The sequence below is a fragment of the Gobio gobio genome, assembly GCF_949357685.1.
Source record: "Gobio gobio genome assembly, chromosome: 9".
Lineage (NCBI taxonomy): Eukaryota > Metazoa > Chordata > Actinopteri > Cypriniformes > Gobionidae > Gobio > Gobio gobio.
The window spans coordinates 48,966,815-48,991,413 of record NC_137115.1 but is presented as its reverse complement, the minus strand read 5'-3'; the positions used below and the strand labels follow the sequence as shown (position 1 = coordinate 48,991,413).

Sequence of the window (24,599 nt, the reverse complement as noted above, 5' to 3'; positions counted from 1 at the left end):
AAGTGACCCTTTAAGGTTGCGGTCATTTTAGTGAAATTTCAGCAAAATTTTGTAGCCAAAAAAAGACCATTATCCTATAGTTATGCTTCCATCCAAGGTTGCAAATTTAAATTATGCACACAATTAGAATATCATATAAAATATTTGTGAATAAGCAACGTTCCCATCCCATGTGTTTCCAAGGAAATTTGGCACAAAATATCAGAAATAAAACTGAAAGTTGCTGCAATCAGGGAAGCCACTGTGGCTCTTTTACATACATCAAAAGCTATGTTTTTGGGATATTGCATAAATAATGCGGAAAAACGCAAATACATTCTAAAAATGTGCATAAAAAACGTACCCGCTCGTTTGAGTGAGATACATGTTTTATCCGATAAGAAAACATGTGCACAAACTACGATGGAAACACATTTACTGAATAAGTTCCTTGATGCACAACAAAAAAATCACGCGACTGTGCGATTTTTTTGCACAGCATCTGAACGCTGTTTTGGTCGTTCTGAAATGACTAAGCTAAGTCTGTCATAAAAAGGGGTTTGTATAATAATAATAATTAATAATAATTTGTTACATTTATATAGCGCTTTTCTAGGCACTCAAAGCGCTTTACATATATAGAAGGGGGAATCTCCTCAACCACCACCAATGTGCAACATCCACCTGGATGATGCGACGGCAGCCATATTGCGCCAGTACGCCCACCACACACCAGCTGATTGGTGGTGATGAAGCCAATCTGTATATATGGGGATGATTAGGAGGCCATGATGGAGAGGGGCCAATGGGCAAATTTGGCCAGGATGCCGGGGTTACACCCCTACTCTTTATCGAAGGACATCCTGGGATTTTTAATGACCACAGAGAGTCAGGACCTCGGTTTAACGTCTCATCCGAAGGACGAAAGTGCCTCTGTTTTACACGACTGCGTTCCCAAACAGCAGGCATCTTTTCTGAAATGCATTTATTGCGTTTTGTTTTGTATGCACGCTTTAAAACCCAAGTCATTTATTATATACGAAAATTATTATTTACAGTGGCTTCTCCTTCTGTTCTTCGTGATATTTAACGGCAGTCATGTTATCTTGCGTTCAGAAGCGGGTGTTTTTGAACGCAATCATGCGAGACGCTTCTGGGAGGGAATTAAACCAAATCATTCTGATGACAGACATAGCTCAGGCATTTCAGAATAACTAAAACAACATTTGAGATACTGAGCGATGAAATTGATCCACTGGTTAGTCCAGTTATGCTGCCCAACTGCTCCCTAGTTCTGACAGAAATGTTTTGTTGCGCATGAGGGTTTCTATGTTTAGAATTGATGTGCATCTTGTCGTTTCCATCTAGCATTTTTTATGCGACAGATCCTAAGGTTTGTATAAGAATAGGTGGATGGAAACAGTGATGGAAATAGTGTTTTGACACAGTCACTTTTAAACCGAGCAGCTTTCTGTTGGTCAACACGGCGAATTTGCATGATCAACTTGAATCCGATGTGAAATCTGCATTTGGAGATATCTGCCCTCGAGTGAAATTTGCTATTGTGCAAGATACCTATTAAAATGGAATGAAAATTCGCAGAACGGTAAATGTGACCGGAAAAAAAAACAAGCAGACAGACTAGCAAGGACAAAAGATGAATCTTCAAATGTGTAGCCTGAGAGCAAACATATGCAAAACACAGTTTTGAAACTTATTAGCATTTATCTTAGAAAAACAGTTGGCACTTGTGGCTGCAGATTTGTTAAACCCTGATAAGGAGCCCAGAAGGCGTGAACGGAGTAAAAAAAACCTGCACATCACATCTAATTGAGCTGCTTTGAGTCTACTGTTCATATTTCTCATTGCTTTACTGATGCTGCACAAAACTGATACTTGATGTCAGAAGAAAAAAAAGCAGAGGCGGAGGTCCACTGAGGCCAGAGGAAACATGGATCTCAGTTTAAAATAGGCTCCAGCAGCCTGAGGCCCAGCGGTGTGGCCCTGCTTCCTCTCTGTGAGAGGAGATGTTGTTTTGTCATTGAGGAGGATGTAAGAAGAATCAAGAGTGCTGCTGTCGTGTCCTACAGAAGGTGAAACGAGGCAGGAAACGGGTAATACGGCTCTTTGATCCATGCCTTTTTCATCTGACCATTTGTTCTGCTCAAATCTATTGTTCCCCTTGATTCAATCTGCTGCCTGTATGAGTCACTGCACTCATGCCCACACACACACACACACACACACACACACAGGCAGAGGAAGGACAGATTATGTTCAACTAAAGATGTGTGTTATTGTAATATCCCTTGTCACTGAATGTTTGAGTTTACATGATGAGTCATGCAGACCTGACTCTAACCTGCCTAAATTTAGCCAAAATAGCTCAAATATTCAGGCTGGTATGAGAATGAAGATCACAGGTCACTTTTAAGCATTTGCTGGGGGAAATAATGAGGTCATAGGTCAAGGCTGAAGGATAAACCCAGTCAATTCAAATTAGGGATAGGTGATTTAAATATTTATACTGTTACTAAACTGGATGCTACAGTATATCATACAAAAAACTGTAAAACTGTAAGAAAAATACAGTGAAAATCTAGATGAATATAATGTTTTTCATGTTGATTTTTAATGTAAGAACACAACGAAAATTCTATATAACAATTTGTACATATATATGCACCAGATCTACCATTCAGACGTTTGGGGTCGATAAGATTTTTTCATGTTTTTGAAAAAAAGTCTCCTAGGTTCACGATGCATTGATTTGATCAAAAATACTGTAAAATTTTGTCATTATATTGTGAAATATTATTAAAATAATGTTTTATTTAACAGTCCTAAAATAATGGCTTTTGTAACATTTAAAATAATAGTTTTTTATTTTAATATAATCATTACTCCAGTCATCAGTGTCACATGATCCTTCAGAAATCATTCTATATGCTGATTTGCTGCTCAATAAACATTTATGATTATTATCAGTGTTGAAAACAGTTGTGCTGCTTAATATTTCTGTGGAAAACTTGTTACTTTTTCAGGATTCTTTGATGAATAGAAAGTTCAAAAGAACAGCATTTATTTGAAATAGAAATCTACTGCAACATTATAAATGTCTTTAATGTCACTTTAACTTTTTTCCTTCCTGAACAAAAATATATAAATTTCTTAAAAAACAAAAATAAACGTTTGTATAGTAGTGTAGTGTATAGTGTAGAAGTGTATATTTTGCACATTTAAAATACATAGGCCTATATTTTACTAAAAATCTTTTTTTTTTTAAATAACAAAAACGTTTCTGTTAAAGTGTTCAAACTAATTTTGCGCTATTATTTGCATAAGCATGTTAGTTATTTCATATCTCATTCTGTAGTAGCTAGTTCAATTATGCAAATAATTAATTTATACAAACAATGTACTGGAGCATGAATTGCTCTAATAAATTAATGTTTTTATAAAATACACTCTTTGAAATATCTTATTGTTCTTAAAAACAAAAACGAGCAACCCTTTGGTCTGTGTGGGACAGATTTTTCCATCTCGCACCCACCTGCTCCGAAAGAATTTTCCACCTGCTCCCAACTTACATTCCTAATGGTTTTTATAACGTTAGGCCTCATTCCTGCAATCCAGAATTTTTCAACCGGTTTAAAATCTGTTCAAAAGAAACTGATTTGCCGAAATGTGTCAGATTTCCCAAAGCTATAGGGAACCGAGAACTTCACAGATTAATTATTTAAAGAAATAACAAAATAAGTCTTCTCAGACAGCCTGCTCCAGCCAAAAACTTAGTTATACCGGCCGCTCAACGCTACAACATTTTTCCTCTTGCCACAACAAATCTAATCAGACCTCAACTCACATTTTCACTGCATACTCCACCAACAGTAGGGCACGATTTTATATCTCACCTAAATGTTTTATACAATGGGGTCATTTTGTTGCACTAGCTTAAGGACAAATGAAATAATCAGCGCTTTATGTTTTTCAAGTAGGTCTAACAGTAGTATTCAAGTAAGAAACTAAATAATCAAATGCAAAATAACACTGCACAGTCTTAACTGTATAAATTAAATAGATGAATCCTTATTAACGCAACAAAAGTTATTTAGTCAAGAGCAGTGTGATTTTCTCTTTTTCTTTTGCTTGTCTGCTTAACATTAGAAGGGCAGTGTGGGAATTTTAGCGACATCTAGTGGTGAGGTTGTGAATTGCAACCGCACAGCACTCACCCCTCCCTTTTGAAGCACATAGAGAAGCTACGGTGGCCGACACAGGACAAAAATGTTGTCGTCGGAGAGAGCGGAGAGTGACTAGCGCAATGTAGAGAAGTTTGTCCGTTTAGGGCTACTGTGGAAACATGACGGTGCACAATGGTGACTTCACTGTAAGGGGACCCGCGGTGAATGGAGACAGAAATGGCTCATTCTAAGGTAATAAAAACATAACGGTTCATTGTGTAAGGTCTTTATTCACCACTGAAAACATAGTGATGTATATTATATTGCATTTCTGTCAATAGATCCTGTACATTCATACTGCTTCTGTTACACTTTTGCGGGAACCAATCACAGACTGGCTTATCCACCTGGCGCGTCATTGGCGGGTTTAACACGATGACGGATAGAGAAGCGATGGGTCGTTTCCCATTGATCATGCCTCTTGTGGACTGATTGGTTGAAGGACTTTCCAATTGCGTACAGAGTCATTTAATTTATGCCCCTTTATCACGCCTCGTGCAGTAGAAAATACAGAGCAGACTCCCCAGACCAATGTTCAATCTTAAATTGAGCTTGGTCTGGTAATAGCCACACAAGACCAACCCAACTGTTGGGTTAAAAATGTAATTTAAAAAAATGTAACCCCATTTTTGCGTTTGTCCAAATTTGACCCAAATTTGGGTTGAAACTATTTTTTTAGAAACAGCATTTTATAGAGTGTAAAACATAACCGATTGTGTTTACGTGAATTCTCACCAAGACAGGCATTTTGACCTAAGTTTGTGTGTATTTGACCATTTTCGTGGAATAAGCTCAATTTGACTCTCGCAAACTGTTTGAGGAAGCTTTATGTGCGCACAGAAAACCGTCTCTCAGAGAGCGCGCAAGTACTGAAAGGATTAAAATCGCTTTTATGTTTACATTTGCAGGGCTTAAAATGCCATGCAAATGTTATATTTTAGTGGTTATAAAACACCATTAGTGCATTTTGAGAGATAGAAGACGCTGTGAATCACTCAAACTTCTCACAGAAAGGTTTTTAACCGATTTGCTCTGATAATCTATGTGGATTATTGTAGTTTTACAATAGTTACCTGTGAAAATTTATTAAATTATGCGCAATGGCCTAAACATGGAAATTTGGCTGATCCTTAAAAAGTGATTAGAGGCCAGCAACGCAAAGTTGATATGATCTAATATTTAATGCTATTTAAAATGATATAGATTTATGTAGCAAATGAGAATCAATAAAATGAATATATTTTGAGACAAAAGTCAATGATAATGACCATTGAATCAACTGATTTTCAACAACTGAAGAATGTTAAAGTATGGTATTTGGGGTAAAAAGCGCCCCTGCCTTTGGGGCTACAGGCACAATAATTAACATGATAATAAATAACTGGCTGACATGACATGGTTAGTTTCAGATTTAATATCATCTGATAACACCTTAGAGATAATCACCATATTTATGATGAAACCATTACATTTCAAAAATGTATTGTCATATAATAAAATATAATATTTATTGTTTCTACTGTAAAGCCAGTATTATGAGATCTCCTTCAAAGCTTTCAGAATCTACTTTTTAAAATATTTGTTCTGAATTTTTAAAATAAACATTTTAATGACAGTATATTTAATTCCTTAATAATGAATTTGCTGAAGTGATGGTTTTGAACAAGTATTAACATTTACTTCACCTAAATTATTTGTATAATTACTTTCCCACAAAATGTGTTGCTTCATCAGTTCAGTAAAAACTAAATGTTTCCCCTGTACACTATGGGAGTAGTGAAAAGCATGCGGTTAAAGACCATTCGGTAACATAAAGCCACATTATTCTCAAATATTCACACACTGGAATTTTCACCACCCACCATGACATCTGAAATTATTCAAGACATTTACGATAAGCTCTCCCCCTCTATTTCTCCGGGTCTTCGTGAAAGCCCTGTGCCCTCCTCAAGAAGCTCTGCTTTGCTGTACGAGTAAACAAAGTCTGTTTATATTTTCTCTTGAGCATTATATATGTATTTAGGCGATTCAAGTAGGTGTCTCATCCATGTTCTTGTATGTGGCAGAAAGACAAATATATTGTTTCAGACCCTGAACCCAAACACCTGGTGCTTATCCACACACACACACACACACACACACACACACACACACACACACACACACACACACACACACACACACACACACACACACACACACACACACCTCACACCTCACACCTCGCACCAAAGTTATTTTTAGTCCTTTCTCATCCTACAAAGACAGATGATGCCCGTTTTATTATCCTACACAGCCCAATTCACATCAATGTCAATATTTGCAGGGCTTCACATTCATTTAAATGGGAATTGAACTGCTGCTGGCCTTGCTGACTCTTTTACAATGGCAGATTTACATTCTGTGATTTCACAAAAAGCTAAGAGGGATTATAATGGATCTCCCAATTAAAGAGAGAAACGTTCCTCAGCAGCAATAAGAGACCTTCATAAATGACTAGCATGAATTAATAATAAAGGCCTTGCAGACATACACACATTGACAGACAGTTAGCAAGACCTATGCTGCTACTTGAGTCCCTTGTTGAAAAGTGACATTTAAATGTCAGACAAGCCATTTAGACGAAGGCGTGAGAAGTTTAGAGAATGAGATCATAAAAATCTATTTGTTGCCTTGTTTTTCAGTACAAATATCTAAACTAAAGTAAGTTTGTTTTTGAAAGTCTATGTTGCTTACCAAAACATTTATCTGAGCAAAAAAAAAAGTAAAATTGTGAAATATTAAAGGGGTCAAGAACTGCATTATTAATAATGTTTCCTGTGGTGCACTTATAATGTTAGAATGATTTTTACATAAAAAAACTGATTTTAGCCCTCTGCTCTCTGTTTGAAGGGGCATGTCTGTTGTGAGACTTCAGTGTAAATGCCCACTGCAGTGATTGGCCGCTGTGAGACTACAGTGTAAACACCCACCGCTGTGATTGGCTGCTGTGAGACTACAGTGTAAACGCCCACTGCAGTGATTGGCTGCTGTGAGACTACAGTGTAAACGCCCACCGCTGTGATTGGCTAACATCTTTCCATATTAAATAAGTATTATATGTGGAACACTCTCGAAAACCTTTATCACGTTTTTACTATTACAGCTCTCAAGGTTAACTAATCGTGAAAAGTTGATTATTGCATTCTATTTAGATCTATAGCATTATATTCAGATCATGACATTAAAGGTTGCAGTGCAGGGCTCCAAAAATCAATTAAGGAGCCATTGGCTCCTTTAAGGGAAAAAATAGGTGCCAAATTATTTTTTAAAGTGCCACAAAAAAATAAACAGGTTTTAAATTTGTCATGTGTTGTCACGTCTGCCATCCTTTTACAGCATTAGCATTTTTATCCATCTTGTGGATGTCGGAACTAAGATTCACTTAGTAGGAACCAAGTAGGAACTGAATTGCTTTTCCAACTTGAGAACTACATAAAGAATCATTCTTTACACAGAAACATAATAATGTCAGCATCACTTGGCCAATGAGTATAGTTTGGTGAAAGGCAGATCGTTTGATAAATTGGGTGAAAGGCAAGGCAGCGCTTCACATTCAATTATTATGGGCAGTGTTTCATTTGATTTTTAGCTCCTTCCATTCCAATTAAAAATATAAGGATTAGTACATATAGTGCATGAATCATGACATAGTGATGTGCACTTCATATATTTAGCAAAATGCTTTTTCTATAGCTATTTTCTAGCTGACTAACCAGTTTATGAGCATTAAATGTTTATTCTGAGGTTAATTTGATGTTACATGATATGATATACAAGCTCTTTCCCAGGTCGAAATAATGATTGGGCGATCTGTCAGGCCAAACACATTAAATGTGACATATTAAAGGTGACAATTAAGTACAAATCTTACTACGATTATGGATGGCTGCACTACAAATAATAATACGTTCAGGCAGTATCAGAAAACAGCAAAGATAAAAATAAAATAAAAGATATTGAGGATAAGAATCCATATCAGTTTGAATTAAAAACGAGAATAGTTAACGATTAGTCCGCGTCCACACAGCTGTCATGTTTATCTGTTGTAGTTTATCTACGTTGTGCGCAAGAAATAGACACAGCCTTTCTGCACTTGAAGTTTTTTATTGCTATTTTGGAGGGTATATATACTCAGAATACAATATCTCAGTCAAATTTGCTATAAATGTATCTTGTTTTAAAGATGTCTATGTATCGATGTATTGTGGAACACGACACTAAAGCAAGCAGAACACATGACAGATACGGTGCGCTGCATTCATGGCAAATCATCCTCCTCTCGGGTCACATGATATATGACATCACTGCTAAAATTCCCAGCAGGTTCCTTTTAACCAATAAAAAGCTAAACTGCTCAATTAGTCCTACCTTGCGTGGATCAGTCCCAAGCAGCTCTGAAAACAGTTGCTTAGCATTTTTTAGCCCCCAGTGGATTCAAGACTGACAATATCCCTCGCTGTAACATCTAATGTCCTCTCGCAGAGATAAAAATGTTCCAGTTCATTGGCTGGATGTCCACTCATCACAGAGAAAGAGACACGAATGAGTCACAAATCACATATCCACACATCTGGATCATCCCTCTGATCTTTGATCCTCTCAATCTTCTGACGGCACTGGATAAATCACGGCTCCGCGTCACTACGTAAATTACAAGGCAGGATCCAGCTCAGATGAGCATGAGCGTGGGACTTTTTTTAGCCCTCTTTTGGGGTCTCAGCATGGCCTCTCTGGGACCCATGCTGGAATATGATTGGTTCGTGCCAATGCTAGTGAAGCAGATGGGCCCCCTGTGCAAATTCTGCTTTTTTGTAAATGGCACAGATAATCACACCAAAGACACTGCTGTAAGTTTTGTCTCAGAGCCCAGATCTTTTCATGAAGAGTTGCATTTATTATCAGCTCTGATGTTACACTGCATATAAGAGGTCTCTGAGTACTGCATGATGAAAATCAAAGAGCCATTTAGTTCACTTAACAGATTTATTGATTATAAGTAGATGTGTTTGTCATGCGCAATGTGAGATGAGAAACTAATGAAACTGGTGATCAATTAAGAGGTTCAGGCAAGTTATATGCCATCATATTAAAGGAACACTCCTATTTTTTTCCAAGTCCCTTAGAGTTAAAGGAGCTGTATGTAGGACTGTGGCCAAAACTGATACTGCAATCACTTTCAAATTACTGTTGAGCGGTGTATCCCCTCTCCCCCTCCCCTGACTCGAGGCTGCCAGATAGGCTGCAGGATCCAGCAGGAACGTAGGCTGCTACGAGGAGCTTTCAATGGCAAGTGACGTGTCGTACACAGTACGTTTTTTTTCTTTCTGTTAATTATGTTCATGCTTCAAGAGCGATGTTTTGTGAAGTAATTATGAATCGCAAAAATTTACTAATGGCGATTAGCCAAATATAATCGTAAACGCCCGTATGTGACAGTTCATTCCCACATGAAAAAATACTATAGTATATTATAGTAAAATTACAGCAAAGCTAAATAACATTAGCAATGGTCATACAGGTCAACTTGCAGCATGTTTTGTCCACTATATATGCGAAGAACGAATGAGGAATAATTTTTACTGAGCGTTAGGCTACTGTCTCAAATACGTTTTCACATTGCCATAATAGGCGTGCTAATGTTGTTTTCCTCAGCGTCCCAGCATAATGGCAGAGAAACGGGCTCTGATAATGCATTACTAATGTTAGCAATGACGACTTGCCGTTTTTATTTACCAAACAATTCCTTAACGTTACCTTTTCAATTCAATGACCCACCTCCTCCATCTGCGCTAACCTAACGTTACTTTGCACGAACATGCATAACTTTGTTCGACTGTCATGAATATTTGAAATGTCCATTTACATTAAGTACAAATTAGCCAAACATAGATGAACCTTACCTGTCCAGGAGAAAATTAGCAACGTTGGCATCAGTCTTCAAATTATTCTCCGTTTTCAGCCGTCTCCATCTTTCAAAGGCATCTCTTATACAAATCCTTGTTTTATTTCGGACACTGTCACGACGTTTTTCTGATTCATAACGAGGTCGTTTAGGTTTCGTAAAGTTAGACATTGTTTATCCAAAAAGTTTGTAGCTGCAGCTGTAGTAACTAGTGCAGAGCTGGCAACCAGAATGCAGAAACACTACTGACTTCGTGATTGGTAGATAGGTGGAGGGTGGAGCTTCAGGCATGACACAACATGTCAACATCAACATCAGTTGAGGGCTGCAACTTCACTTTTAAAATGACAATATCTTGGCTGGACAACCGTTGTCAGTGATATAAGTATTTGAAATTAACATGATTTCTTAATGTCTAGTGATATATCAGGGCCATTTTATGATTAATTGAAATACATTTCTTACATACAGTTCCTTTAAACAGTCGAGTTTTACCATTTTTGAATCCATTCAGCCGATCTCTGTATCTGGCGGCAGCGCTTTTAGCATAGCTTAGCATACATCATTGAATCTGATTAGACCGTTAGCATCGGCCGCAAAAATGACCAAAGACTTTCAATTTTTTTCCTATTTAAAACGTGACTCTTCTGTAGTCACATCGTGTACTAAGACCGATGGAAAATTAAAAGTTGCAATTTTCTAGACCGAACTATACTCTCATTCCTGCGTAATAATCGAGGAACTTTGCTGCCGTACTATGGGTGCAGCGGCGCAATGATATTACACAGCGCCTGAAAATAGGCTAACTTCCGTCAGCATAACCAACGTGACAACCTACTTGCACAAGGAGTGTGCCTTGTAACCATGGATACATTTGTGAGAGACGATTCAGAAGATATTTACTTTAGTGCAGATCTTGAACCGTATCTATTTGAACCGGAATACACTGAAGATGAGCTTTTGGAATGTGAAAGGCAAGAAAGTGTGGCTGAACAGACTGGGGCAGAATGGAGGAGGAGAGCAGATTCGAACTGGTGAGTCAACGTTTTTTTGAGCGCAATTCACACCCAGCGGTAAACGTAACATCACTAGTATTTTGTACCATATAAACTGTAGATAAACAATACCGACAATTCCACACGTTTATTTTAATCAAACTATACACTTCCTCACCAGAACTCTACAACAAAACTACTAATGTTATTTACTGTATAAACCAAATGGTCGAGAAAACCCCCACACTCAGTGATTGCATTTCACAGGTAGCTAAAGACAACAGCAGGTCGTTCAAGCTAACTACAAATAATAATGGATACTTACACCCATGGGTAATGATACACTTGGTCCTGTACGTCCTTTCAATATTGTTGGGATGGCCATATCCTTTAGATGGCGTACCGTGGTACGGGTAACACTATCCATGTTTTCCAAATAGTCATCTGGCCCAAAATGCTTTGAGCAAACACGCACTTTCTTGATTGAATCTACCGGTGTTTTGATATCAATGTTCAGATCAGCCAACCACTGATTCTTTCGTTCCTTGTTTTTCATTGGTACAAACTTAGTGCCGGTCACATTGGAAGTTACCTAGCTGGGGACTACTTTCAGGCGCTGTGTAATATCATCATTGCGCCGATGCACCCATGGTTTGGCAGCAAAGTTCCTTGATTATTACGCAGGAATGAGAGAATAGTTCGGTCTAGAAAATCACAACTTTTCATTTTCTGTCGGTCTTAGTACACGATGTAACTACAGAATAGTCAAGTTTTAAATAGGAAAAATATTGAAAGTCTTTGGTCATTTTTGAGGGCGATGCTAACGGTCCAATCAGATTCAATGATGTATGCTAAGCTATGCTAAAAGTGCTACTGCCAGATACAGAGATCGGCTGAATGGATTCAAAAACGGTAAAACTCAACTGTTTAACTCTTGGGGACTTGGAAAATGAGCCTATTTTCAAAAAGAGTGTTCCTTTAAAGGATTAGTTCACTTGAAAATGAAAATTTCCTGATAATTTACTCACCCTCATCTCATCCAAGGTGTTCACATCTTTCTTTCTTCAGTCGAAAAGAAATTAAGTTTTCTGAGGAAAACATTCCAGGATTTTTCTCCACACAATGGACTTCAATTGCAACCAAAATGTTGAAGGTTCAAATCAATGCAGTTTCAAAGGGCTTTGAAGGGCTTTAGAGGCTCTGCTCGATCCCAGATGAGGAATAGGGTCTTATCTAGCGAAACCATTGGCCATTTTCTTACTTTTTAATATAAATTGCTCATCTTGCGCAGATCTGCGACGTGCCATAGTTTGCGTAATCACGCTGTAAAGGTCATGCAAGACGTAGGCGGAAGTCCAACCCAACCGAACGTGCGAGGACTAATACAAATGCCCTTTTTAAAAAAACACTCCATCTTCAACTTCAAAATCGTCCGACATCGTGGTTTTACCTTTTTTTGCTAAAGGATGTTTGTATTAGTCTTAGCATGTGCGCTTTGTAAACATGGGGGCGGTACTTCTGCCTACATCTAGCGTGACCTTTCCGACGTGATTGCAGACGTATGTCGCAGAGCAGCGCAAGATGAGCAATTTAGGTTAAAAAGTATACAGTTTTTAAAGTATAGACAGATCGTTTCCGCTAGATAAGACCTTATTCCTCGTCTGGGATCACGCCGAGCCTCTGAAGCCCTTCGAAGCCCATTGAAACTGCATTGATTTGGACCTTCAACATTTTGGTTGCCATTGAAGTCTATGATGTGGAGAAAAATCCTGGAATGTTTTCTTCAAAAAAAATTATTTCTTTTCGACTGAAGAAAGAAAGACATGAACATCTTGGATGAGATGGGGGTGAGTGAATTATCAGGAAATTTTTGAAGTGAACTAATCCTTTAATGAGGTCAGACTGGTTAAGTCTGTTAAGATGAATCAGGACTTGAATCAAGACAATCTGCTCTTTCACTCAGCCAATCCATTCGCTGCAATAACAGAAACCACAACTGCTCCACACATCCACATACATGCTAATGCAAAGACACAGATGTACGCATACACATCAAAGTTTTCCTGCTGATCCCAACCAAAAATCAACTCTAAAGTTGAACTTTCACTTTCTACAGATTTGTACACAATTAAGCCTTAACAAAAACACAGTGGCTGAATGTGTGGTCATGATCACACTAATGAACCAATCGCTGTGCTTATGCTGGCCTTTACAGGCAGCAGAACCATATGTGCAGTAGATTTAAACACTGCTTTATGTATAATCCAGATGATTCAATAACTCCAAAATTGCATCATGGTTGACTGATCCTTCATAGTTGAAGTCAAGCTCAATTCAAAAACAGACCATATTCTGTTTTAAATTGCATGTGGAAGGGAAACCCTACAGGCCTGAAGGCCTTTTATATAGGAGCTCAGAATAATGCATCCATCCATCCATTCTCCAAGCCCCTTATCCAGGGATGCTGGAGCCTAATACAGATCTGAATCTGAAATGTCTTTAAATGTGCTACTTAATAGAGCAGATCATTACGATATTGATTTGATGAAGTTATAAACATAATGCAAACCAAATACTTTAATGACTAGGTGTGGCCATGTTATTCTATTGTTAAAGATGAGATGAGATGATACACAAAAAGTGGAAACTCTCCCAACTCATCAACAGTTTTATGGGCAGGGGTTTTATGGGCAGTTTCAGTTTATATCTGCAATTTCAAGCTAGCTACAATCGACTTTTTAATTGCATGCATGCATAACATTTTTTTATGTACAATCACTCAACCTGTCACTTTTACCAAGCATATATAGAAAAATCAAAGAGTAGGGATGAACCAATATGACATTTTTTGCCAATACCGATAATCGCTAAATCTTTATATCTGAAAGCCTTTAACTTACACTGGCCGATAAATCTAATAAAAAAATTATATAATTTTTGAGAGCCTGATTACAAAAACAAAAGTCTCCCCATAAAAGTCCCCAACACACAATTATGATGTTCTCATTATAATTTAATGTATCCTATATAACAGACTTGCGCAACACGTTGCATTTTCTCATCGGGCTGAAAACGCTAACATTAAAAATGAACATTTATCGTGCATTACTCTTTAGATGACACAATCCTTAATGCAGTGTTTCCCACGTTTGTGAAAGAACTGTCAGTGCCAGGTAAAAATAAAGCAATGAATCTACTTCAAACACCACAACTACCAAAACGACCAACTACCGCAGTGGTTCCCAACCACGTTCCTGGAGGACCCCCAACAGTGCACATTTTGCATGTCTCCTCAATCAAACACACCTGATTCAGGTCATCAGCTCATTAGTAGCTACTCCAAGACCTGATGTGGGTGTGTCAGACAAAGGACACATCCAAAATGTGCACTGTTGGGGGTCCTCCAGGAACGTGGTTGGGAACCACTGAACTACCGAACGTGACGCGTATAGAACCCATTATAATCAGTGAGGCTGTCTACACTGGATGCGGAGCGGCACTACACAACATGACAAATTTCCGACAGTAAACTGAAGCCCCATTTTATTATAACTCCAAGTGCTAATGCAACTTCTGACACAAATGACAAATGGATTGGACTGAGCGCTTTGTCACAACCAATCTTGACAGCCTCGAGACAAGAAAATATGACAAGGCATATCTCGCCCACGGATTCACCAGTACAACAGAGGTAATGAAGAGAGACCACAGTGTGTTGTGAGCCTCAAAATAATCTGACAGTATGAAGCTGAACAAGTTAAGATGCCACTTAAAGACTTCACATCATAAACGCAAAGAGAAGCCTATTGAAGTTGAGATGTTGTAGTACTGTATTAATTACAATGTTTCAAATAAATACTATAGGATTTTGCATGCAAGGTTATGTCTGAGAGTGTCTTGATGTGGGTGCATGTGGTGGGTTCTTGAAAATATTTTTCCTGTACAAAAGGGGGGTCTGGCAGAAAAAGTTTGGGAACCACTGCCTTAAAGGAACAGGCTTTTGCTTATTCACCGTATCCCCCAGAGTTAGATAAGTCCATACATACCATTCTCATCTCCGTGCGTGCCATAACTCTGACGCACCCACCGCTAGCCTAGCTTAGCACAAAGACTGGAGGTAAATGGCTCCAGCTAGCCTACCGCTCAATAAGTGACAAAATAACGGCAACATTTTCCTATTTACATGTTGTGACGTCAAGTCAAGTCAAGTCAAGTCAACTTTATTTATATAGCGTTTTTAACAATGCAGATTGTTTCAAAGCAGCTTCACAGTGTTAAACAGGAAAATAATGCAACAATTTTATTCAGCCGTATAGCCGTTCTGGAGAAAACGGTTATGTCATCAGTTCATTTCAATTATCATACAGTGACAGTGTGGGCTTTAGATCAGTGATTAGATCAGTAATTTAGTTTATATGGTTAATTTAGTTTAATAATTAGATTTATTTGGATATTAAGTTGAAAAATTTAGGCAGTGTCTTCACAATTATGTTCCTTTTTAGAAAGAAATGGTATCTGTGAGGATTTCCAGTCAGGATTTAGACTGTATCATAGTACTGAGACTGCTCTCATCAGAGTTACAAATGATTTACTCTTATCATCCGATCGTGGCTGTATCTCTCTATTAGAGCTGCAACTAACGATTATTTTTTCTGTCGACTAATCTAACGATTCTTTTTCCGATTAGTCGACTAATCTAACGATTATTTTTCCAGATTAATCTTATTATTCTTTTTTACTGATTATTGTATTTCAAAGAGGGTAGTGAATTTGTATATAATTTTAACATGAAATCAATGAATGATGACAATATTAATTGTATTTCAGGAAGGGTAGTGTACATAGTATGCCATTTTATAATGAAATATATGAACACAAGAAGCTTTTTAAACATAATATATAATGATACTATTCATCATAAAATGTATACAGAGTAGGCCTAATTAGGAAAAGTTGTTTACTATAGTAGTTGAGTATGATTTACTTATTGATTTGTGTCAATAGTAAAGAAAATGCACTTGTATTTATCTGCAAAAGGTTCACATCCAGGAACTTTCAGCATAGTGTTAATGTATAACTAGTCGTCTATTTTGAAGATACATGTGCATAAACAACGACTAAAGCTGCCAGAAATTTTTGCCCAAACTTCAAAGACACATTTAAATGATTAAAACTAGAGGCATATCTTAACTTTAATGTTACGTTAATCATGTAAACTACCTATATACAGCAAGTTATTATGCATATGTGTTTGGGACAGAGCGGAACCAGGTCGCATTAACAGGAGATATATGCAGCCCATAATAAATAAACGCACGAGACGTACTGGGGTCGGAGAAGAACCCAGGAAAATGTGACCGCCTGTTGCAATACACGCGTGGCGCGTTCAGCTGCGCGAGAGAAGACTAGCAGCAGGGTTGCCAGGTTTACACAACAAAACCCACCCATTCGTTACTCAAAACTAGCCCGAAACAAGCCCAATCGCGTTTCGGGGAGGTTCTCTGGTAAACATCGCGTTCGGGGGGTTAAATATGTGTGTTTTTTTGCTTCAACCCGCGGACATGAGACACAGCCCGCGGCAACAGTGTAGAAGTAGCCAAATTCCGCGGAAAAAAGCGGACTTGGCAACACTCACTGGCAGTGTGAAAGCTCCCGCTCTCCACGCGCACAGCTTCTGCTCTGCCACCGCGCGCAGTGTGAAACCGGCGTTACAGAGCGAACAAAGCACAGTTTTACTCTGCTTCTGTTTAAAGTACTCCCACACTTTTGAATGTCGCGGTCTGGCTTTATATGATAAATGATCATTTTCACTATGCCCGGGAGCAGAAGCTGCCATTTTTCTAGATCTTCTGTTCCATTCTAGAACGTAAATAATGTGCCGCCGACGCGTCGACGCATTTCACGCACGTCGATGTATTTTCGTAGTCGACGTCATCGACGACGTCGACGCGTCGTTGCAGCCCTACTCTCTATTAGTGTTACTCGATCTTAGCGCTGCATTTGATACTATCGACCACAACATTCTTTTGAATAGACTCGAAAATTATGTAGGTATTAGTGGAATTGCTTTGTCATGGTTTAAATCATACCTATGTGACCGTTATCAGTTTGTAGCTGTAAATTAAGAGATGTCACACCGATCACAAGTTCAGTTACATCGTGTACTAAGACCGACGGAAAAAGAAAAGTTGTGATTTTCTAGGCCGATATGGCTAGGAACTTTACTCTCATTCCTGCGTAATAATCAAGGAATTTTGCTGCCGTACCATGGGTGCAGTGCTGAAAATAGGCTAACTTCCGTCAACATAACCAACGTGACAACTTGCTTGCACAGAGTGTGCCGGGGACTATTTTCAGGCAGAGTGTAATATCATTGCGCCGCTGCACCCATGGTACGGCAGCAAAGTTCCTTGATTATTACACAGGAATGAGAGTATAGTTCCTAGCCATATCGGCCTTTTCATTTTCCGTCGGTCTTAGTACACGATGTCAATATACACATCACAACATGTAAAAAGGAAAATGTTGGCGTTATTTTGTTACTTATTGAGCAGTAGGCTAGCTGGAGCCGTTTACCTCCAGTCTTTGTGCTAAGCTAGGCTAGCGGTGGGTGCGTCAGACAGAGTTATGGCACGCACGGAGATGAGAATGGTATGCATGGACTTACCTAACTCTGGGGGATACAGTGAATAAGATGAAGTCCCAAAAAGTCGGCGTGTTCCTTTAAATTTTTTTTTTTTAAATTCTGTCATCATTTACTCTTCAAGTTGTTCCAAACCTGTTTGAATGTCTTTCTTCAGTTGAACATTTGAAGGCCCCATTGACTTCCTTAATATTTTTTTCTATTCTATGGAAATCAATGAGCTCCATCAACTGTCAAAATATCTTCTTTTGTGTTCAGCAGAAAAAATTCATACAGGTTTGGAACAACTTGAGGGTGAGTAAATGATGACAGAATTTTCATTTTTGGGCAAACTATCCCTTTAAAGCAAAAACTTTAGCTCAAAGCTCAAACTTGTAGTCCTAGAGAAAAGTGGAAGAAATGTTACTCAAAATCAGCCAAGCAATACTTTCATCAAAAGCATTATCAGGTGAATCAAAAGCAAAGCACTCTCATATGCTGGTTAAACAAATGCTAGAGAAGTAGGACTATTTTATAAAATAAATGTAGGTTACACTGACTTTTTCAGTCTTTAACCAGGGAAAGTGAACGGTAAACGCATTATGCTGATAGAAGTTATTAAAGATGCAACTCACAATAATGGGGTTGGCATAATTATCTTGATGCAGCTGAAAACAAAGTGAAGTGGAATAAAGCAACCCCTGCTGTGCTTCTGAAAGTACACAGAAATATAAATAAACTCTGAACTTACATTTCCACTGAATCATGAGAAATACAATGGGTGCAATAATGAAAGCCTGCAATGAGTAAATAATGAAAGAACAATCTCTTTTTAAGCAATCAGGAAAGAGTTATAAGAAAAGTAAACACACTTGCAGAAGTATTTGACTTCAAAGATTGGAATGTTTCAGCTGGTATTCAAGAAATACAAAACCTTCAGTCAATGAAATATGGAGGCATATTATACACCTTCACAGAGAGATAAAAGGGGACTGAAGTATGCATGACATGTTTTTGTGCATCACGTCTTCCCTTCCACAGAACTCACTCAACTTGCCAGTTCAACAGGACCTGCTGGAATTCCACAATGTCTTGCACATAAATAAAGCAGTTCTCATTCATTCTCACTGCAGTGTAATCCCTGCCACAGACACACGTGATTTCCATTTAATCTAGTTTTATCCAACTAAAACCTGCCAAACGGTTTCAGCATCAACAGCCAGGCACATCCATCCTGACATGACCCCTCTGTGGACACTCCCCATTACAGGAAGAGGAAAATTAATGTGAAATCCGTAAACAGTGTCGCCAAAATCCAATTCAAATACTTCAATCTAAAATAAAAGAGGAAGGCCAACCCACCTGTAGGGTACATGGTAAAAGGGGTGAGCGGGATGAGGCTGGTAGTGGTTGGAATATCCTGACTGGCTCCACATGTTTAATCCAAACAGCTCCAAGTGCCAAACTTCCAAACGAACGACTGGATGACTGACGCTTACAGAAAGACCAGTTCCATTGCTTTCATTTTAATAGCAAAGTAAATGCAGGCTTCATTAAAGAGAGGAAAATAATGCAAGAAAGGGAACGAATCAGTCTGAGTAAAAGGAAAGAGTCCCGAGAAGAGCCCCAATGTTCCAGGATCTAAATCCCATCCATTTCTCAGGAGAGAGCAGCAGAGAGGTTCGTGGCCGTCAAAACACAGAATAGGTGAAACCGACACATTTAGCCGTTGAAGCAGGCAAAGGCGTAAGCATCGTGATTTTGCTGTCTGTGTGGAGTCTCCTATCTCCGACGTTCCTGTTTCCTCACCAGCCACACACACAAACACACACACACACATATACACCAGTCTTCTGCTCTGACGTACCTCTGCACACACTCACGGGGAGGAGGGAAAGAGGAAGGGAGGGGTGAAAAGAGCGAACCTACTCTTTTTGAATCTCTGCCTGTCTCTGTCACAGGCAGGATGTGCAGTGTTGTTGGAGGGAAAAATAGACTGAGCACAGGATGGGAAATATATCTAAATGAAAGAGCAAGAGAATGATCTGGAAATTACTCGGACAAAAGAAAAGTCACTGACTAGGTCTTGGTTTTTTTCAACGTAAACATGCATCATCATTTATTATCAAGATGACATAACTTGATCTTCCGGGTGAAACAGACTTCTGGTGACATATGCAGGACTTCTCCAATCATTTAGGTTGTGTTGACACTTGGCATGTTTGCTTCGATTAAAACGAACCCAGGTGCGATTGCTCTGTCAGCGCGGTTCATTTGAATAAGTGTAAACGCTGCCATCTGATCCCTGGTGCACACCAAACAAGTGGACATAGACCGATGAAAAGATCAACGTGCAATTCGAACGGAATAGGAGCGCAACACGTCCTGTTTTTGGTTCGTTTACATGTCTTTGGTCCATGATGTCACAAGTAGGGGTGGGCGATATAGCCTCAAAATTATATCACGATATTTCAAGAATATTTGCGATAACGATATTTATGACGATATAGAAAAAAGAAATATGGTTAATACGTTTTATTGGTTATTGCAGCTGGTAGGCAACAGCATTTATTAGTGCAAACAAAACAAAACCATAACATAACATTTTAGTTTAACAATAACTAATGTAATTTATGCCATGGTCTGTCTGAATTTTTGATTCTAATTGGCTGGAAGGTGTGCAATAAAATCGTTTAATGCAGAGGTAGTTCCAAGTCAGATGAATCCTCGTTCTATATTAATGCGCTGTTTTCATTTCAGGTGTGTTTACACAGAGCACTGTAATCGGTTTAAAAGTCCGAAAGTCTGAATGTAAAATGCTGTATATAAACACTGCTTTCATAAGGATACACAAATATTTCTGAAGTGTTAAACTTTTTATTTTGTAACAAGTTATGAAAATAATGTTGGAATAATGACACAGACATAGCCTGGCTACGCCATCTCATCTGACAGCGTTTTTTTCCCCAGGTACTTTCTACTTCAACTGCGCCTGACAGAAGAATGTATTTTTCTGAGGTGTTTCTTACAGCAACACCAGATCGGTTTAGATAAAGTCTCGTGTAAACGGTCCACAGAATCGTTCAATCGGAATGATTTTAATTGGAATTACATAAAAGTGTGAATGTAAACGGGGCTATTGAAGCTCACACACACACACACACACGTCACTCGCATTCAGAGAGCAGAGATCGCGCTGCACATTCATGAGCACAGAAACTTGTTATTAACGCCGCCCCGTGACTTTTAGCAATAAAATAGCTAAGTTACTGGATCACTACATTATATTTCTCAGCAACGATAGGTTTACATCGCAATTTTTCAGTAATAAACCCACATCTTCATTAAGAGAGACGCAGTCACACAGGTACGAATCTCTCTCTCTCTCTCTCTCTCTCTCTCTCTCTCTCTCTCTCTCTCTCTCTCTCTCTCTCGATAATTAATCCAAATAAGTGCTATAATCCATTCATTCAAATAAATGTAATCTTACGCAATATATCTCTGTGTCTGATTCAAAGAAGGCAGAATGCTAGATCTAAAGAGCCGTAACTGACAAAAATAACTGTCAATGTTACCCTTCCGGTCAAATATTGCGCTGCAAACATCAATAGCAGCTTTAAGTTGTCAATGTTTTGTCAGTTGTCAAGAGGGCTGACCTCTTGTAACCAAGTAGCTCTCTTTTTAGGTACTAAGTCATTATCGGAGGCTGACATGCTGCTCTTCGTGTATACTCTGACAGGTGTTGTTGTTGTGCGCGCTAGGGAACGTAAATGCGCCATACGCCATCGCGTCGCTATATCATTGATATTGCGATATGACACTTTTTTATCATGTAAAAATGTATACCGGTATTATCGTGGACGGTATGATATGGCACACCCCTAGTCACAAGATGCGACCCTAAAAAGGACCGAATGATCAAGCACACCTGTTTTTTCTCGTCATAGTCGTTAGTTTGCCCATCACAGTTCGGTACAGGCGTCAGAACCGCGTCTCTTTGCAGCAGATCTTCGTGTGTGTGTGTGTGCCGGAGGGATTCCTGCCACTGTTTTGACTCCTTTACACATTTTATAAGCTCTTTGCGAGTTCAAAATACCATCATATGTAGGCTACACACATACAACGAGTGCAGTTAGCCCAGCGCCTTGTTTTAGATGTTCGGTAAGTTCCGTTGCGAAATATACGTCATAAAAGCCAACCAATCAGGTTGTGAACCTGATAGTGCCTTTAGGTTCGGTGTCTTTAGGTTCGGTGTTAAAATGCCAATGTGAACATAAAGTGGACCAGAACTAAATGTTTTTTTTTGGTACGGACCAAACGAACCAAGGAAATAGAACTACAAGTGTGAACACACCCTTACACTCTAGAAAATGCTGGGTGAAAAATAACCCAAGTTGGATTGAAAATGGACAAACCCAGCAATTGGGTTGTTTTAACCCAGCATTTGGGTTAAAACAACCCAATTGCTGGGTAAGTCCATTTTCAACCCAACTTGGGTTATTTTTAACCTAGCATTTTTTAGAGTGTAGTCTGCTTAAACCCCGCCCCTTCATACAATTGATTGCAAGCTTGCATTCGGATCTGCCTCCATTCAATCAACAACTGATGGATAGAATCAAATCCCACCCTCCAATAATCCATTTTACTTGATATAGGCCTACGTCATAATACATTAAAAACAATCTGTCATTACTTCTGTTAAATCAAGACTTAAAGGTTTTAAATATAGAAAAAGACAAGTTTAAACTAAAATGAATAAAGTGCGAGTGGAATTGTAATCTCAGTTTCAATCTTCATGAGCTCCATGCTGGCAGTAGCAAATTGATCTCATTTAGGCCTTCACTTGAATGTGAACTCAAGTAATTTATGTGAAAGTTAAAACGTTGGCTCCATAAAGCAGAGATTAAAATAGCAGTACATATTTCATAGTCTGTCTCCTTCCAGATATGCTTTGTTTTTAGTTAGTGTCAGAACAAAGAAGCATTTAAATAACTCATATTCCCATATTTTCATTCCTGCTTTGTCTACTTTTAAGTTGTCTTAAAGTCGGCATGTAAATGCATGTTATAGAATGATTAATCCATGTATGTTAAAAAAAATATATACATATATTTAAATCAAAATGTCAACTTCTTCCAGTGAAAATGTCAGATTTCTCTGGACTTCTCCATTTAGTCCACTTAAACCCTGGATAATTATGAATATTATGAATAGGAGCACACAGTTGTGTTATTCTTCAAAAAGAAATAAAATGACATGCGTGAACCGGGTAAATAATGGCAGAATTTTTATTTCTAAAGCTGCATTAAATGTAAGTTGCGATAGTCTTTTCTTCCCTATTGTGACGTATATTCAAGTGAAACGGCTTCTTGAACAAGAACTAATGTAGGCGGGACTTGATTTTGTCGATCAGGAATTGATTGGATAGTTGGATGGTTATGGTTTGCTATTGGTGGATGTCATGTGAGTGACAGGTTGTCATCCGAGAAGAGACGTCACGTTTTGATCAAAGATTACAAGGGCAGATGTATAAAGAAAAAAAGACTGGTGTGTTCACAGAAAATAATTTATAATAAATATTGCAATAATCCATAAATTGTCCATTCCATTGTGAATTCTTCACCATTTTCATGGTGACGTTAAGGTAACCCTGAATGGTATGAAGGTTATTTTTGTAAAATCAATATTAGAAATGAATCAGAGATCAACAGCAAGACAGATGTGTATGTGAAATATCCTTCTTTAAAGAGGACAGATCACCCTCTTCTCCATGTGCAATTAGATGGAAATCCCTCCTTGGGGCATTGAAGGGTTGTCGGTGCTTTATTTAAATCAGTGAGTAAGAGTTAGAGTAATGAGCTACATTAAATAAGCCACAGAGGTTAAGCTGGCTAGCCAGTGACTGGCACAATTACGTGTCTTCCATCACTACTGACCAGTGCTGGACATCAGCAACTACCTCATGATAACACATTGTGATGCATGCAATGCCCCATGATTCCATATATCACGATGCATTATAATATCCTAATTTGATCACGACTGAACCTGCACCAAACACACCACTGTGTCACAGATTTTCCTTGAAGCTGTGCCCACGTTAATCACAGACGTGTGCGGTCATATGATTTGAATGTGTGGTCTGGTCAATGTTATCAGCTAAAGGGAAGTGTGTGATTAGTGACGTACATACAGCTTATCGGCAGCACACAGCAGTCTGAAGCGCATACAGTCATCAAAGTCAAGAGGACATCTTCCCTGATGTGTAAGGATTTGCGCTATAAATCTTACCAGCAGCCTCTTTCTCTGTGTGTCAACACGGAAATCCAAGCTCACTGAGTTATGACCTTCTGTAGACTATTCTGGTACACCGAACGAGTTCAGACTTGCAAGAGATTATTAAAAGCAAAGTAATTTGCCCCAATAATTTACAACAAATATCCTAATTACAACATACAAAACCACTGCGAGAGACAATGAGCATTTGTGTATTTCACTCTAAACTTGAATAAAAACAAGGCAGCAGCTATTTACACTAAATGAAAACGACATTTTCTTAGTGATAGATTATTTTTACACTAAGTGAAAATAGTGATATATTCTATTCACATCATGTAAAAGTAGCAGTTCTTTGCAATATGTGTAAATAGTAATTAGATGCTATTTATACTTGATTTTGACAGATACATACTATTTGCACCTCAGTAATAATAACAGAGTGTAAAGGATTATATGTATTAAAATTATTAAATGAATGCCGTCTTAATGGGACAATAAAAGCCCTCCCTACACCTACCCCAACCCTACCCAATAAA

The 24,599-nt window shown here is 38.4% G+C and overlaps 1 protein-coding gene across 5 annotated transcripts in view; it reads right to left on the bottom strand.

Annotated features, from left to right (window-relative positions):
- plekha7a (pleckstrin homology domain containing, family A member 7a) overlaps positions 1-24,599 on the bottom strand; it is a 159,947-nt gene that overhangs the window by 101,430 nt on the left and 33,918 nt on the right. For 2 of the 5 annotated variants that reach the window (XM_079825014.1, XM_079825005.1), the window contains exon 1: positions 19,147-19,644. The exons of the other annotated variants lie outside the window; for them this stretch is intronic. The gene's annotated coding sequence lies outside the window, so the exon portion shown is untranslated. Of the gene's footprint in view, positions 1-19,146; positions 19,645-24,599 lie in introns of those variants that run through there. 5 annotated transcript variants of the gene reach the window in all.